Here is an 18525-nt window from a genome sequence, read left to right as displayed (position 1 = left end):
AAGCTGTCACCTTTCATCGGTGGGTCGGCCCTTTCCGCTCAGCCTTCCGAAAAGAGGAGCAAAACGGCTGACCTCGGCGGCGCGCGAATGTTGCAGAATAAAGAGATATTCTGCAGACGGAGGATAGAAATTGTGCCTCTCCAACCCTGAATAGGCAAAAAAGTGTGGACGGTCACGTATGTACTAGTGCAACTTTTTTTCTTGCCCGACTGAAAGAAAGCAAAGCCGTCTGCTGCGCAACTGGGTGTGTTCAGGGCAGAGGCGATGGAGGGAAGGCATCTGACTGTCGGGGTGAGGCAGCGAAGGGTCTGCTGTCCGCTGAATGGACACGTGGATTGACCGCTGTGCGAAACAGTATGAAAATTGATTTTAGGTGTCTGAAATCAGGTATAGCGTTATTTTCCTCGTCGAGAAAGAGCTTCGCCCCTGAAAAAGACATCGTATTGCATCTTTCTGGGGAAATGGTATTTCTCGGAACTTCAGTAGGGTTCTGACCTCGTGATTGAGAGACCCAATATCGTTCTCTTTTAGGCTATGGTAGAGAGTTTCCTGCAAGCCTTACAAATGCACCCGGCAGCTCGGAAATTCCTGCCGATAAAGTGGGGTAGCTGTTGGCTCGAAATTGAACTAGCGATATCTGGTCTCCAACTTTTTGACGAGCCAGACCTGTTGATTTAAGGTGCCCAGGGAGTGTTTGTACATCTTCAGACAACGTTTTGTTTGAAACGTGGATTCTCAGTGTGATTTTGGAACTATCCAAGTTTGTTTTTTGTTGTCCCAAACGGAGACCTGCCGTCTCCGTCTCTACTATAACCTCATATCGCACTTGATAATCGTTATCATTAGAGGGTAAATTTTACCTATAAATAATGCGGTTTAGGTTCCAAAAATATGCAGGCAAACAATGTTTATTATGCTCCCCAGAATTTTAAACATTGGCCCCAAAGTTTTTTACATAAATGCACATAATTTCATATAAAGACGTGCACGAGCACGACCTGTATCTACAAGAGGATAATCAAAAATATTGTTGTATACAATGGCACAAAGGCAGTTCAACATAGCCGTTCAACTCTATTAAAAACCTGCTGTGCAAATTGAGGTTTTTGGCCTAAATCAACAAACTCACTTGTTACATCCATGTTCAAAGGCCAGTGCCGCTTCTTGAGCGTCGCCTATAATGTGACAGGCATGAAAAAGAATACTTGAAAGCTACAAATACTGATCTAAAAAGTGCTACATGACTTCCTGAAGGGATGAAATTAAGGTGCAACGGGAGCACTCGTAGATAAATGCAGGAGAGGCGATGATTTATTAACATAACATGAGGACTGTGAGGTACACATATGGCAATTTCACGTATACAATGACATTATCCGAATTGTTCAGGCAAGACGCTCCAACAATCTCAATTACACCTCCACACATTCCAACAGCCTGTTTCTAAACATGTTTCGCAGCTGTACAGATTTTTGATAAAATAGCATGCTTTAGCTTCCCGTTGGTGGTGTGCATTTCTACGCGTAAGGAAATGCTGCTGCACAGTAATTTATCGCCGTTGGCTCTGTTTTATGCTCATCCATTCCGTTTAAAATAGAGTTGGGCTTGAGTATGCTTCCAGAAACGAGGACGCGACTGCGTATGTTTGAAGAAATCAGTTTAAAGACCGGACGGAACGTAGCCTACACTCACTGCAAAAATTGTGGAAAGAATGTCAACCTACCACAATCTCCAGATATTTGGATTCAAAATTGTCCCGGTTGTCACTGAAAATGCTGTCTCCATTCCACCGCTGCGAGTTACTAATTTCTGGGAGTTTGTTGAACCACAGGACTATGTTGAACCCGATAGAATTCAGAACAGTGTGTGTTGCCCGGTAAATCTCAGACTGCACTCCAAAGTGAAACTTGAGGTCAAATAGTATTCATAGCGGGCCCAAACTGGGCCCGTTTGGGCTTGATTAGTGTTCATAGCGGGCCCAAATAGGGGGCCCAAACTGGGCCTGCAGTATGTACTAAATAAATAAATAAATAAATATGTGCGCCCAACTAGAAAATGGTAATTTTAGGCACTTGTGCACACACGCCAAAATTGGTATTTATAGGCACTACAAAAACACAATAAAAGCCCATCTTCACTTTTTTTATTGCTCACATATCGAAGTTGGGCGGTAGCAGCGCAGGGAACAATGAAGGCATGTGCCTAAAATTTGGTCTCTAGTCGTTGTTGTAGTCATCATCATTATCATCAACGGAGCACCATCAGCATCATCATTATTGTCGTTGTAGTCGGCCACGGTGGCGACGTCGTCCTATTCGTCATCGTGATAATTATGATCATGATCATCAACAACGACAAAAAAACGCAGCAGCAGCATCATAAGCGTTCTGATCTTCCTTGAAAGATAAATACCTCTGCCGTAGAGGTCCAAATATACACGGCTACTCCGAGTCAAACAGATACGTTTCTTGTCCCCTCAATTGTCTAACAGCGACGCTGTTTATCAAATGGCAATTTTCCGTATCTGCAGCTAAAAATACGAAGTAATTGCTAGCGCGCGCACGTGAGCGTGGGCCTCACGGCGACCACTTGGCCATTAAAAAAACCAAGAAAATGCCGAGTCCTATTGTGTGCGTGCCACGCGACTACCGCCCAGCATCCTTGGCGCATGTTTGTCAAGCCATACAGCCTACTTGGGTAGATTGCCCAAGATTGTGAAAGGTCGTTTCGGCAGCGAAGCTGAAGAAGATAGGCTGCAATCGTGGACTTAAACTCTCATGATGGTTGTGAAGGTTGCGCAGTTTCACTACCTTCAATTTTTACGTTGCAGTTGTTCTCCGTCCCTGTGCTCCCTATGACAAGTTTTCCATCTTCCTGTAAATCACACTTTGTCCCTCCGTAGGCGCCTTCTTACTGACACAGTGGTCCTGTTGTTCGTCTGTCCTCTGCATCACGACGGTGGCCCAGCTACGCATTTTTAACTCACTTGGATATAGATAATGCCCTATACCCGATTTTGTTCCCTTATTCACGACGCTATTTTTTATTGCCTCATTTCCTAGCTTTCAAGGGAGCTAAGATTTCTGAATTTTTTTGTTTCGGAAGTTCTTTCTGGGGTGTTAAGTTTCTACCTTTAAGACAGCGCCTGAAGTTTGTGTTAGTTGTGAAGAAATGTTTTATTGATGTAAGCTGCTTAGCGTTTATCACTTGACGGCACACTTGCACTTTAGGCACACGCAGTATATGAATATGACGGAAAAAATTAACCCGATCATCTTCTGCTTGGGGCATGACGCAGGGGTAAAAATACAGGTTCGAGCACTTTAAAACAGCCAGCAGCTTGATAAGCAGAAATAAATAATCCGAAAGAAACATGAAAATATTTTGGCACCGTTAACGAGCACGATAAATAGCTTCGTAAAACGGTCTCATTGGAGCCTGAGCTACTCAAATAATCGAATTGTTGGGCAGCGCAGTCGATGGTGGAGGGCTGTTTATGAAAAGCCTCAGGTATCCCTTTTGATGATTGCTTATATGGAGTGACAGAAGGAGTTAATTACGGAAATCAGGAGGATATCCTTTGAATAGCGGTGACTTTAGCTGCCACACGAGGACACGGTGCAAGGGACGGGGACGCACGAAGCTATTTTCTGCGCACACTTGTCCCTATCTGCTTTAGTCCTTGCGCAGAAGAGGCAAACGGCGGAAGGCAGATTTCAAATTCACACGCAAATGGTACGTATGCAGGACTTTATGTGTAATGTCATCGCCTTTTCTTTGTTTACAACGAAGCTCCCTGCTCCGTAGGTCAATGGAAAATCCTTGGCTGGTTTTAGCGGGAAAAGAAGCAACGCGGACACCTGAGCGTCTCACGTCCGGTGTACGTCCGTAAGGCATTGTCGCGTATTTCCGGTTTTCGACGCTCTATAATCATCGTTCATTACATCTTCGTGAGCCCGCAGGATGCGTCACAACTCGGCTGCTTTTAGTTAATCAGCTTGCAAGGTATTTCATTAGTGTATCCTGCGTCGTACCTAAAGGTCACGGAGCATCCGCCTGAATGCATGATGCCGCCCCGTTGATGCTGGAACTGAGTTGAGGGCTGTTTTGATTCCTTGGTCTGGTCCCAGTCAGGCCGCACGTGCAACCAAACCTTTTTTGGTGCTTCTTTGGAGCACTCGACTGGACAGAGTTTTGTGAAGTACTTCTTTCGTATACGACTCGAATTTTGTTGTCATCATCTGACATCGCCTCATATTTATATATATTTTTTTCTTTTATTTTCTCCTTCCATCTGGCGTAGAAACCAAGCTCAAAGAGTCGGCTAAGATCACCGTTTCCGATTAAATCTATTCTATCTCTATCTCGCTATCTCGCTGGTGTAAGGCTGTTTCAATAGAACATGAAGCCGCGTTGCTGCAGGATTAGGCGTGATGTAGGTCGAACATGAAAATATGCCAGTGATCTGAAGCTATGTTCTCCTGGCAGCGAAAAGTACCATATTAGGCAGAAGACCTAACTAACCTTCGCTTCCGAAGACAAAACCCGCCACCGCGATAAGTTGAAACTTTTTGACTCGTGGCTAAAGCCCTGCTTCACTGTTTATATTCAAACAGTCAATGCTTTCCGCAGATTGTCATACTGTAAATGTGAGAATGTTGTGATTATCTACGGAAATATGGTTACCAAAAAAATCACAGCACTGCCTCTTTGTAAGGAAACAATCAATGAGCAATGGTTGGGTTTGTGTTGTTGGGTTTAATGTATAGTATTGGAAATGTGCAACATTGAATAACGAGTTGAGTAACACGCCAAGGACACACATTATTGGTGGGTAGAGACGATGACGCTTTACTATAGCGCGGCTAGCACAGTCACAGGGCAGCGTCTGCTGCTCCGCACAAGTGGCCGTCGAAGAGCGCGCGGCATTCCGCAGTACCACGAGTGGAGAGAGACAGCGCGCACGGTGCGTGCTATACACGACTCGGGAACGAAGGGGCGGTGGTGGAGAGGCATGCCGAGTGCGGCTGTCCATCCGTATCCGTAGACGGCCATGCTTGACTGTGCAACCACAATGTGGGAAAGCCAGCTTGAAAATACTACGCTAACACTAGTCCTCCTAGAGCCGACGTGTCCTCTAAACACATTTAAGTGCATTGCTCGGATGGCATTATTTCAAGGGCCATGTCAGCCGTCTCATATCAAAATATGAAGCGTTTGAGACATTTCTGCTTTTTAAGTGCAGAGCACTTTATGGGCTCGCGTTGTCGTCGTAGCTCGCTAACGGTCGAGGCGACAGCCGGAATCAGGATCCGCAGCGAAATAACGGACCCAAGTACAGCCTCATGTACCGTCGTCAGGGGATAACGCTGAGGCTTGGGAAACCACGCAGTTTAAATAGCCATAACCGTTCGAACCTCGTGAACCGCTGGCGCTTGTCATAGCTCTCCCCGTTGCTTAGCGCAAAGAAAAATTGGGTACATTTCAGGCAAAACGTGTGTATATACCCCGGAGGCCCCCCGTTAATTTAGTCAGGAACGCTCGTTAGGTTGCTTTTACGAGAGTAAGCAACAAAAAAAGCGGCCGCGCAAGAAAAAAATGGCCAGTTCAAAATGACGCAAAACAACTAAAGCATACGAAATTAAAGCAAGCGCAAAAAGAACAGACCTCCCTATGGCGCAGTTTCAGGCAGGGCGCGCACGAGTACTGCGAGGGCGGGAAATTTGAAATGCATTGAGTGGCAGCAGTGAGCGGATAATGGCGCTGCAGCCCAGTATGGCGAATCACTGCTCTGCACCTCCGAAAGCTATCGAATTGAGTGGAACGGATTGAATTTTTATGAATTTTATCATACGTCGAACGCACGGCGATGAGTAAATGGTTGCCGCCGGCGCGAGCCCGTGGGTTTCAACGCTTGTCCGGAATTTCAAAGCAAAGCTTTCTATCTCTAACAGCCAGCGATTAATTCACGGGACAAGAAACTCCGAATGCGGATGGGTAGGGAGATGGCAGTTTTCACTCCCGGAGCACAGTGTAGATGGCGCTGTCATAGCGCGCTATTACCCAGCGCCCCGCGCTCAGCTCCCGGCTTGCAGCGGCGTTCCCGTTGCGGGGACGGCTTTGTCGTCTGCTTTAGCGGCGGTTTCTTTTGGCCTGTTCTGGCGTGCTTCGCGTCCATTGCGCGCCTCCCTCGCATGACTTCATTAATTTGATCGACAGCCCCTTCTGGGTACCCCTAACCTGACGAAATGAAGTGGTCGTACGGCAAAGATACGTCAACGATCGGTTTGCAGGGCGGCAAAACGAAATGTAATGGCCACGTACAGACATCTGGCCGCTACACAACGCTACCAGTGTTGCGGAGTTACCACTCCGGAATTGGAATGAATCCGGAATCATTCCACATTTTCACGGCCCCGGAATGGAATGGGAATGGAATGGCTGCAATGCTTGAAGAAATGGAATGGGAATGGAATTAAGCTCCTTTTGTCCGGAACGGAATGGGAATGGAATTACATGTATTTTTCCCAAAATAAAGCGCAGTTTGCCTTCCACGCCCTGTTTTTTGTCAAAATATGCAAAAATCCGCAAAAGATCCCAACAGCCCAAGTTCAAACATTAGTAAGCCGGAGCCTTGAATTTGACAATAACTCAGTACTGTTAAAATCTATTCGCTGATTACAAGCACGGTATATTTATAAGCAGCGATTCTACTACAATTATACCCTTAAATACAGCGCTGCTACGAAGTTCGTCGCGATTCTCCGCCTAATAAACGCGGCTCTAAGCCGTTGGTATCCGTCGTGGGGAACTACCGCGGTGGCATCCACCCTATCTCTCCCAACAACAATTTTTTACCTTGGCAGCGCCTTCGCCCCGGCTGCGAGCTATCTCCCCACGCTTCACGTTTGTTTTTTTGCGTCCGGAACCGTTGGTGATCGCATCCCACCTCACCGTCATCGGGACGCTGGCGCGGTGCTTGTGTTCACTGCTAAATTCCGCATATCAGCTTACGCCCCATCTCCCTTAACTCTCCGTCCTCCTCCGTTAGGACGTTTTGCAATACTGGCCCTCCTGTCTAGACACTCGGACGCCTTTGCCCGAAGCAGCGTCTACGAAGGCTTAAAATATTGGTTCGAGAATCCACCCGAAACAGGAGAGCCCATGTGATCGGAACTGCGGTCACGCCTGCGCCTGCAAGCTGCAAGCTTTGTTACTAAACGGTTCCGACGTAACGGAAAGCGTACGCTACCCACTTCCCCTTGCTTTCCCGACTCGCAAGGGCAGTTTCCGTTGTAAATGTGACGTCAGCTGACGTGGAACGCGTGTTTTCCACGGCATCTCTTTTAATGACAGACAGCGAAGCGAAACCGGCTCTCAAACACGTCTTTTAAGCAGCTCATTTGTCAAGCGCAACGCACAGGCAGAAGGCAACTATATTAGTTTAGTTTTTTTTTAACTGATCGTTTAAGCAGCCGTCATTTACACTTCATGTTTTCAGAACTGAACGGTGAAGCGCCCATTTGGCTCACACCATTTTGTTACGTAATTTCGATGAATGAAACCAAAATAAAGTTTTTGGTAGCTTGAGACCTTTATTGCAGCACGGCAGCTTGATACCTTTACTGCAGCATATAACATTCACGAGGAGACCTAATTGCGCCGCTGAGCACAAGGTTGCGGTTCGATTACCGGCCGCGGCGGCCGCTTTCCTGATGGAGGCGAAAAGCAAAAACGCCCGTTTGTACGAGATTTCGGCCTAAGGTGGTCAATAAATTCCCCGCATTTCCCCGAGGGGAAGAATGTGAAAGTGCGAATGCACGAGTTGAATTTGCGCGGTTCGGTAATGTCCGCGAAAGAGAGATCACACACACACACACACACAACTACAAAGAAAGAAAGATGCATTTATTCACAGACACCTATTTGTGTTGTCGTTGTACTTGATTGCTAGAGCGGATTTCAGCTTTGAAATTTCGTGTCAGTACTCCTTTAAGCAGGTGCATTAGCCCTTCTCACGCGCGATTCTTGGCCAATCCCCCACGTGGGTATGTGCCATGTCAGCGGCCAGGCTGCGCGCGCCCATCTCCACGTGCGCGGACATCGCCGGTGGACGCAGGTTCAGTGTCGCTTAAGAAGTGCATTGCACTTAAAATTAATCCGGAGCCCTTCACTACGGCGCGCCTCATTGCCTGCGTTGCGTCGGCGCGTTAAACCCTACAATATATCAACGAGGACACCTACGCACTTTTTTCTGGCGTATAGGGATTTCCACAACACTACCGGCTGCCGAACATGTCCTTCTATTATTATCGTTATCATTTTTCTTTACATCTTTTCTTTCGTTTGATCGCCCAGACCAGAGGACACTTGGGGGAACCTTCATTGCTACTCCACTACATGCAACTTGCAACTTCTCAAATTAGTTATACAGGCTTCAGTTATACAATTAGTTACGCAGGCCTTGGACTCAGTTTTGCTGAGTCCAAGGCCGATACTCATCCTCTAGGCCCTTCTTCAGTTAGCTAGAGCCAAAGGTTGCGTGGTGCTAAAGTCTGAACAATCTCCCTATTTGTAAAAGAAAAAAAAAAAACAAGACGCAGATTAGTATACGAACCAATGCACTATCCCAGTATACACTAACGAGAGAAAAAAGAATTCTCCCTGCGCATGGGTTCTCATCGAGACACCCATCCTCGTTAACAAAATTACAGTTCTAACCATGCTCACGACCACTCCATACGCGTGTTTACTGCTTAAGGAATATAATGTCTTCTTCAACCATACTTTTGTCAGCACAAAAATAGAACATGTCGTTACGTTTGCATTAAAACATTCACACTTAAACAATATTAAAGCATCACAACTCCTATAGACGTGCTGACCATGCAAATACTATAATAACTGCCTGGAGAACGGCCCCTATGGGAATTAGTAGGGTGATTGCACTGAACGAGATATGCCACAAAGCCCCTATCCCTCGACCTTGGTTACGTGTTTTGCGTATTTTAGCAGTTCTTAATGCGTGTAATAACATCAGCTTAATGGTGGGTTCATTGGTAACTTGATAATCACCCAATAAAACGTTGAGAAATTAGAGGAATGGAATTGAACTGCCCGGCCATTCCCGGAGTGGGAATAGGCGGTGTTCCGGCATTCCGAGGAATTGAAAGGAATGGAATTTAGGCAACTTGTAATTCCCCGGAATGGAATTGGAAGGGAATGGGGACGCCCATTCCGCAACACTGAACGCTACCTTTTGCGCACAGCTCGCCACGAATGGGACTTCGTTTTCTAAATTGGTGAATACCAATTGGGTTGTGTTTTACCAAATTACAAAATGCGAAAAGAACAACTGGATATGATTAATAGCGATTATAAAGTTCCCTCAGCTTTCTGGCAATTCTCCAGCTTACTAAAGTAACTATTTTAATTTGGTATAAATGGGAATCAGTAAGCTCACATGTCGGAGTGTTTATTGGCCACCGCCGGCGTCGCGCGTTGGTGTAGCCCCTAGCTAGCGCATCAGGATGCCTAGGGTCTGATGTTTCATCCTTCGAAAGATGCTCCTCTCCGTTTTCTGCCCGCGCACGGCTGGGCTACAACGGCGGCGTCGCCCGCCGCTCTAGCTCGGCCATGGCCGGTGACTCTGCGCTCGCGACGCCACCCCCACGAATTCCAGGTAACGACTGGCGGAATCTCTGGTTTTGTTCTTTGCAGAGCCACGTGTGTGAATTCCAGTGACGTCACATGAGCAATTGTTGTGCGTGTCATTTAAAGCTTTGCTTTCCAGCCCAGTTCACAGCGTGGATTGGAGCCAATTTTTTCTCCGATCCTCGTATCGTAATTTTTGCTTTGTGAAGATGGACTTGTACGTTACTTCAGTCCATGGGATCCTAGCTACGTACAGCTTCAATGTAAAAGATCAACAAAACAATTTCTCGAAATTTGCACATAATAAGGCGACGCAGTGTCCAGAGTGCTGTTCGACAGCGCTCCAGCCATGGCTAGAGGGCCAGCCGGTGGCATTAGCATTTTTAAGGCTGGAATGTCAAGGTGTGGAATGTTAGGCCTAAAGGTGCGGCGGTTGCGCCTTATCTTCGTGGTCCGAGGGGCCAAGCTAACAGCCCTACTCTGTGCGTTTCTTCGTGCTTTGTTTTTTTAGTTGTTTTTTCTTTGTTGTTTTTAGTTTGTTTTTACTTAGGTTAGTATTTAGTTAGGCCTTACAAGTGATCGGTTCTCTTTGTTGGACATAGTTTCAGTAGGTCAGGTTGCAGTTGATTAGCTTAAGTTAGATTTGTCATTGCAGGTGTGCTTACGTCACTTGAAGAGAACCCTAAGGTTTTTTATTAGCCATTATAAAAGCGTTTGGGACTGCTTCGTAGTGGTAAATGTGGCGCTACGCAGGAGAAGGTGACCAGGAGTCACTTTATTGATGTGTTTGTACGGACGTCAGATGGATCTGCAGATACAGCGATAACAAAAGGTCGCTAGAGCTTTTATTGTGAAGGACATTGTATACACTACTTGTAAGGTTCCCCCTCAGTCATCATAGATTCCGCTAGCGCGTCCTTTTCTTGAAATGTTACAGAGATGTTACAGAAAATTTTCGCGTATTCCCAATTTGTGCTGGTAAACGACAGCGTTTCAGTATTTGTTTAGCTAATGTGGGCGTGGTAAATCAATCTTTAGAAGGCTCGGTGCTTTTGAATGCTAGGGAAAAAAAAGGTTACTTTTTTGTGCTTCAATGAACGCCCATTGTTCTACCCAACGGGTAATCGTCGCTTATACTTAACCTTACGTGCGCATGACTGCAAACGAAATTTCACATACAAAACTCTTCCGACTAAAGCGGACTCAGCTTTTTTCCTCTGATTACAGCACATTTTCAGGCGTTGAGATTGATAAATATACGAAGTTACAAGAATACCAAAACACTTTTCTGTTACCTAAACAAAAAAGTTGTATATAAAATACGAATAATATTTATTTTCGTTCATATTTAGGATAGAGTTTCTTATTTATTTGTGCTATGCATTCATTCATTTATAGTCACATGAGTTATTGCATATCGTCTTGAGGCAATACATACCCACCGTGCCTGTCTTCCTTACAACATATCCATAATCAAGCCATGGAGATCATTACTCATAGTCATTTCTGTCGTGGTTTTTTACAGTTGCTTCGTGCACGTGATCTGTTGTCTGTTCCTAATTCGTTGAAGTATTGTTTTTGGTTCATTGCATTTAAATTCTTCAGTGGAAGGATTTCCATCGTCCTTGTTACTACTAACCAGCGTCAACATTAGAGCTGATCTCATGCTGCCTTCCATAACAGTGTTTCCCTTCCTAAAGTTCCGAAGACTTATGGTAAGAAAGCCATGCATTTTTCTGCGTCTTACGAGTGGCATTGTTGTCCTCACTTGACAAAAAGTCCTTCGAATATTTTTTCTTTCAAGGACAATGTACGCGCACATCTTGAGTCCCTTTGAGTCCATTTTGTTTTCTCTTATGCCCTTGTTTGTTGCCTTTTTTTACAGTAATTATGGAGTCTAGTTTTGTAGTATCACCATTTCTCTGCTTCAACATAATTCTGTAACCAATGTTAGTTGAACCAGTTTACTTGTTGTTATTTTATTATAGGAGGTCCCTCTGCAGTCTCTGATTACGGCACCTCCTCTTGTATACAGACAGTGTATGTTCTTTTCCCTTGGAAGCACCATCGAAGTGAATTGAATTACATCATTGTCTTGTTGAGGCCAGGGACATCAGTGGGATCACCGTCGTGTTTGGCCTTCTACCCTTCGCAGAGGCATGTAAAAACAAAGCTTCCTCGAAAGAGCAGAACCAGTTCAGTCGTTTCACCTTCTCAGGTGTTGTAATGCCAGAAATACAGTAATACCTCTTTAACTCGAAGTAGTGACAACCGGTAAATCTATCGAGATAAGAGGATTTTCGGGATTACCAAAGTTCCAACAATTGCTATGAAATATTGAGCTCTTTCCAAAAAGGCGCTACTACTTACCAGCTCTTCAACACAGCTTCCAATCTTGCTTTTAATAAAGGTTTGAAAGAGAAAAAAAAAACAATCAACAGACGTTCACCGGCTGGGACCCGCGGTCTCTATTAGTTTTTTCCCCGCACGACACATCTCTATCGCCTAGTACAGTGTACCTCTGCGCATGTCTCTACCGTCAGAGTTACTTCTACCGTCACATAGCGTGCCACATGGTTGCTTGATGGAGTTGATATGCTTCTAGGCTGACACTACACGATCGGGGAAAACATCGGCTTCTTCAGTAGGCGCGGGTAAACGAGAAAAAAATCGAGGGACTTAGGCGCGGCAGTATCGGGCGAATCTTGTGAAACGGTCCGCGGCGGCGAAATTTTCGTTCCACTCTTAGTGAAGATTTCCAGATATCCGCAGTTTGGCAGAAAAATACTTAGGACAGCAAATACATGGGACGTATAGGAAACGGTTCAGTGCCGCGAAAAATCTACATTTAGCCAATTTTTTTGAGATATGCGAGTTCGAATTAAGGAGGTATTACTGTACTGAAATATTTTCAATCCCCCAACACCGGAGTGCAGTTCGCGTTAACCAATTTTTACAGGGTCGAAAAAGTCGTGTAAACATGAGATGGAACAAAACAAGACCTTGTTTCAATTTACGATTCAAGTGGTAATAAGGATCGGTAAAAGGCCGACGAAGGCGTTTTATAACATTTTATTACGTGTGATGAATAATATAAACACAGAGATTGTAAGCTATAATTTCTAAAAGGCCTTCTGCTGCCAGCAGCCGACCCGCGGAAAATAAACAAATGTAACAGTGCAGCAAAGTCCGCCTGTCAAGATTAGTTATCCTTGCATTGGCCATGCTCGAAGAGAAAATAGGAGTTGGATTCATTAATACCGGTTTCTCCCGATAACAATAATACTAATTTTATGGCAACCATCAAACAAAACCTCCAGATATTAAAACGAAAGTAAAAATATGCATCTCAGACACCTCCTATAAAAACGAAGACTATAATACAAAAGCTCGGAAGAGAACTGCGGTGTACTTTCAAGGCCCAGGCGTCCCTCGCAGCTTTGGTACGCTACAGCCAAGAGCAAATCTTCGAGGCGTTTTGTATTAACAAGGAAACTAAAGATTGCAGGCAAAAGAAAAGGCCCATTATAGCAACAATCACATTCTCCGTGAAACCTTCGTCATCCATCTATTCCTTACCGTTTCTCCGCATTTCTATGTATATTGCCTTTTTCGTCAATCTAGCGCTCATCCTGTGCAGCTGACCCTTGTTGTGTCCTTGTCCGGTCGCGCTTTTTACCATATCGAAGTCGTTTCGCTAGCAATATTATATTACAAGCAAACCCACTGTGCATTGTGCGTTGCCTCGGCTGGAAAAGGAAGTTTTGTCGAGTTTAAGGCCGTTATGGCGATAGTAGCGTAAATGTACATACATCACGGGCGAGTATAAAAAAGATTCATCATCATCATCATCACCAGCCAATCTACGCCCACTACAGGGCAAAGGCCTCTCCCATTATTCCCCAATTAACTCGGTCCTGTGCCAACTGTGACCAATTTATCCCCGCAAACTTCTTGATCTCATCTGCCCATATAACATTCTGCCGCCCCCTGCAACGCTTGCCTTCTCTAGGGATCCATTCTGTTACCCTTAATGACCAGCGGTTATCTTGCCTTCGCATACATGCCCTGCCCACGTCCATTTCTTCTTCTTAATTTCTACTAATATGGAGGAGTGATTAGCTTTGTTTAAAGAACTGCGAAGGATAGCCGCTCCGCATGCCTGTTTGAACGATTTAATTTTCCCGGAGGGCCATTGGATCACGAAGAGGGACATCTTTCATTTGATCCTGCAATTTTGACGTGTCACAAGCCTCAGCGAGTCATGGTGAATTCCCGCGCATAGCGGTACAAAGGTGCGGATCGGGTGAGCAATTGCCGGCATACCACGCAAGGCTAGGTCAACCCGTCAATAAACATCACTACCACCACCACCACAAGCAGAAAAAAATATAAAAACCCCTTTCTTGAGAGAAATATGGTTAAAATGCGAAGCTCTCTCCCAGGCAACGTGAATCAAAGTCAAAGTCGAAAACCCAAACTGCTTCGACCGTGTCGGAACGGCGCAACCAGACAGACGTTGGCTTCATAACGCCAGGGACCCAGCGTCGATTCCAAGTGCGGGAAGCGTTTCTTTCTTGCGGCGAATGATGAGCCTTCGCTTATCATCATCATCGTTCTGTGAAACCCGTTGTGTAAAGTTTGCTTTCCTGCAGTGCACTCTGGCGCGACATCGAACGCCACCGGTGGGGCATAAAAAGCTTCGCTTTAACAAAGGACATCTTTGTCCGCAGTCTATGAGACGACATTCAACTCTCCTTTAAATCCTGTAACCCGTCTGTCTGTGAGCGCCAGGTCCAGCTTGGTGTTAACAAGCTAGCTGGCTGGGCAGATGGCAATGGTTTTAAATTTAATCCCGGGAAGTGCACTTGTATTTTGTTTTCCAAGAGACGTGGTATCCGGCCGGATCCAGACATTCAACTCCACGGTGTCTCTATTCCTGTAAAAAAGGAACACAAGTTCTTGGGTATTATCTTTGACGAAAAGCTGACATTCATACCACACATAAAACAACTAAAACATAAATGCTTAAAAACAATGAATATCCTGAAGGTTCTGTCGCACATCTCTTTTGGTGCTGACAAACAACTTCTCTTACGTGTTTTTACCAGCTTGATAGGTTCACGATTGGACTATGGTAGCGTTGTTTATGGGTCAGCAAGTAAAACATCTCTCAAAATGCTGGACCCAGTGCTCCATCTCGGGCTCCGCCTGGCGTGTGGCGCCTTCCGCACTAGCCCGGTCGAAAGCCTCTATGTGGAGTGCAACTAATGGAACCTACAACGTCAGCGAGCTTACACAGATCTCCTTTATGCTTTTAAAATTTCATCCATGCCTCACCATCCTTTTAAATCAGTTTTTCATGATACGTCCATGACTGAACTCCTTTTAAATCGACCATCGATCTCTGCGCCCTTCTCTTACAGAGTTAGAGATGAGGCGTCAGAGCTTGTTGTCTCCTTTTTAGATACAATCCAAAGTTCTCTGACGGATTTTATAGCACCATGGCATCTCCGCCCTGTATCATGCGACACATCTTTTACACATCTAGATAAAAAGCGAGCTCCCACATGTGCAATTCTGCAGCATTTCTTGTATTTGCAGCAGAAGTATGAGTACTCTAAATTTTATACGGACGCTTCTAGAACTGCCACGTCTGTGTCCTGCGCGGCGCATGGGCCCGGCCTTAGTGTCACTCGAACTCTGAATGGTCATACTAGTATCTTTACGGCAGAGGCTTACGGTGCACTTCTTGTTGTCAATCATATACTTCAAAACCACATCCCACAATCCATTATCTATACAGATTCCCTCAGTGTTGTGCGGGCACTGTCGTCAACAGTGCCTTCGAAAAACCACGTTGTCAATCTGATTGTCAAGGGTATTATGTCTGTGTATGTACGCAAATTTGAACTGGTTCTTTGCTGGGTCCCTGGCCACTGTGGTATTGCCGGGAACGAAGCAGCGGACCGAATGGCTGCTGCTGCTACACTCTCGAATACAGTAGACATAACCACAGTACCCTACACCGACGTGAAACCACACATCAGACAACAACTTCGCAAAACATGGCAAACACACTGGAGTGAACAAACAGACAACAAGTTACACGTAAGAAAACCTCAATTGGGACCATACACCACCGACACACGCAATAGATACTCTGAAGTCGCCTTGGCCAGATTACGGATAGGGCACACCCATGCAACGCACTCCTATCTGCTGACGGGATCTTCTAGACCCCAGTGCAGCAGGTGCGGAGAGGCCCTATCCGTAGAGCACATACTACTCACATGCAAGGCACTTCACACAACACGATACAAACACTTCAGAGAACTCTACAGACAACATATCCCACTACATCCATCGCAGTTTCTAGGTGACGAAGCCATTGTTTCTGTTAAACGTGTGTTTGAGTATTTGTCAGACGTTAAGTTTTTAAACCTCATTTCCTATCACGCATAATGAAATCTGGCCCTATACACCAGCCATCACCATTATCTGTAACTGATTTTATTATGTTCGGTTGACTTTTTTTTTGTAACCACTTCATTAAATAAACTTCCCTCTGGCGCTCTTTGCCCTTAGGCGGCCTTGCGCCATAAAAAACCCAACCATCATCATCATCATCACATCTTTGTCCGACAAAGGACAAAATTGTCCGACGTATTTGGCTGCTCGTAACAAAGTCTTGCTATTAAAATTAGGTATGCCCACCCATGGCCTTTCAGGGCCTTCGGCAGCAATGTGGAAGGCTGCCACCGAGGGTGAGAAACATAATTTGTTCCTTCTATGGGATTTGCGATGTTTAAATAAAAATATAGGTTCGGACTTCCGGCTGCGGCTCCATTTACGTCAGGACAGTTTTGTTATACGACTCTTCTACGTACAGGATATTGCTTTGGTCGAAGAGGCTTTTTTATTTGTTTTAGAGTCGGAAAAATTTATTTAAAAGCTTAACGGTTCCAACACACTTGTTTCGCGTGTCATTTTTCCGTGTTCAAAGTGCGGGGATGTCCGGATTAAGAGAAAAAAAAAGAAAGAGAAAAAAACATGTTTCACCAGTGAGGTTGACATCCAGGTCCATAAAGGCATTATCGTGTCGTCATTAAAGTTTGGCAGCGTATTGAATTCTTTGTTGGTGTTGTTTTTTGCATGTAAATCTAATGACGTTAAGAACTGTTGCCCTAAAAGCTGGAGCGCGCGCCCCACTCTGCTAAAGACGTTTGGCTCAATGATCCCTCGAAAAAAATCAGTGTCATAAATTAAAAGGTAACGACAAGAAACCCACCAAAAAACACCTCAGCTTCCACTACATCTTATCCCGCAAACGTTGATCATGAAGTCGACACAAGAACTTCCACGCCTACGCTCTCCATCGGCTTGTTGACATCCACGTCTGCCTCCACCAGCTGCTGAGTACTTGTCGCTTCCCGGGCACGTAGCAGATTATTTTACTCGGGCTCAAACTCTTCGCACCGTCTCTTCCATTCCCATCGTCTGTTTCGGAGATTGTGCACTATGCGTCATAAGTCAAACGCTGTTACTTCTGTGCCGATCTTTCGCTTTTTGAGTATATAGTTGGGCCTCAAAGCTCGTCAGTGTGCGACAGACGAAGCGAGCATTCCGTGCTTCCTGGCGAGAGGTGTTTTATCCACTTTGGAGAAAGACTTAGACGCTGTTTTCGGCGTGTCTATTGCTTTGTTTTAAGAGTTGCTTTTACCTCAGGAAAAGTTGTTTGACCATTCCTTGTGTTTGTTGGTCGGCGAGTATTTTATTGTTTAGTTATTTCGATCGCCGGAAAGCGGGTTGTGTACCATCCGGTCCTTGCTGAATACGTTTTGTGATAAACTTGTTTCATACTTAGGTTGAAGTTGGACTTCGTTAGTAAGTTGAACTAGAGTTCTGCGAAGTGCTTTTTCTCGTTTCTTTCAGTCAACTTTTGTCCCTGGGTTTTAATTCTATTATTAACAGGAATTATTTTTTTTTTCTCGGGATACCAACCCCAAAAACCTTAAGAAAATATTGAGGCGTGTTTCTTTGCTTAATCAGGCGGTAATATATACTTAGGCGCTTCCACCACATAGCCCCCTTGAAAAGAGAGAGGGAGAGAGAGAAACAACTTTTATTGAACCGAGCTAATTACGACGTCTTCTTAGACGCCGTCAATGGAAGGGGTTCCCTCTTCACGGGACCCATATGCTTCTGTAGCCGCCTGGCCCCTGGAGATCAGGACCAGCTGGTCTTCGAGGGCGGGGCTGGTCTTCCAGTGTGGGGATGGTTAGCAAGGTCTCCCATTGCTTGGTAAGGGAGGATGAGGATGGGGTGGCGTAGTGGGAAAGGTAAGAGGGGGGGTATAGGCTTGATGAAATTGCATACTCCAGTGAAGTGTTGGAGCGTGCCTAACTTAGCCTTGCAGATATTGCATTTCTTTTCCTTACTTTTTGGGTACATCTTGTATTGAAGGTAAGGGTGCGGGAAGGATCCTCATACCCAGCTTTCTCGCTCAAAATTCCGACCTCTCAGGAACCTAGGAAACCCACTTCACGAAAATGATATTTGGCATGAAGAGTGACGTCGACGTGACGATAAAAACACCAAAAGATCTTTCCAAGATTTTCATTATTTTGTGTGTAATTCGCTGTAAAATCTTACTCCCCATGCATTTCTATGGGATACTTTCCATGGCTCAGGAACCTAGTCGTGCAACGTGCGAGACTTGAAACTATGCACAAAGCAAGTTTTCACCCCCAATATTAGCTTCGCCAAAAAACTGCACATTTAGTGAAATAACTACAGAGTAATCACTGTTGAAAGGACTGCCATGAGCGGGAAAGCTGCACATGGCCTGTATCTGGCTGAAAATCGCTC

Source organism: Haemaphysalis longicornis, unplaced genomic scaffold, assembly GCF_048455015.1.
Source record: "Haemaphysalis longicornis isolate Haplotype H1 unplaced genomic scaffold, Haemaphysalis longicornis Haplotype H1 scaffold_9, whole genome shotgun sequence".
In the NCBI taxonomy this organism is placed as follows: Eukaryota; Metazoa; Arthropoda; class Arachnida; order Ixodida; family Ixodidae; genus Haemaphysalis; species Haemaphysalis longicornis.
Note: the sequence above shows the minus strand (reverse complement) of the source record.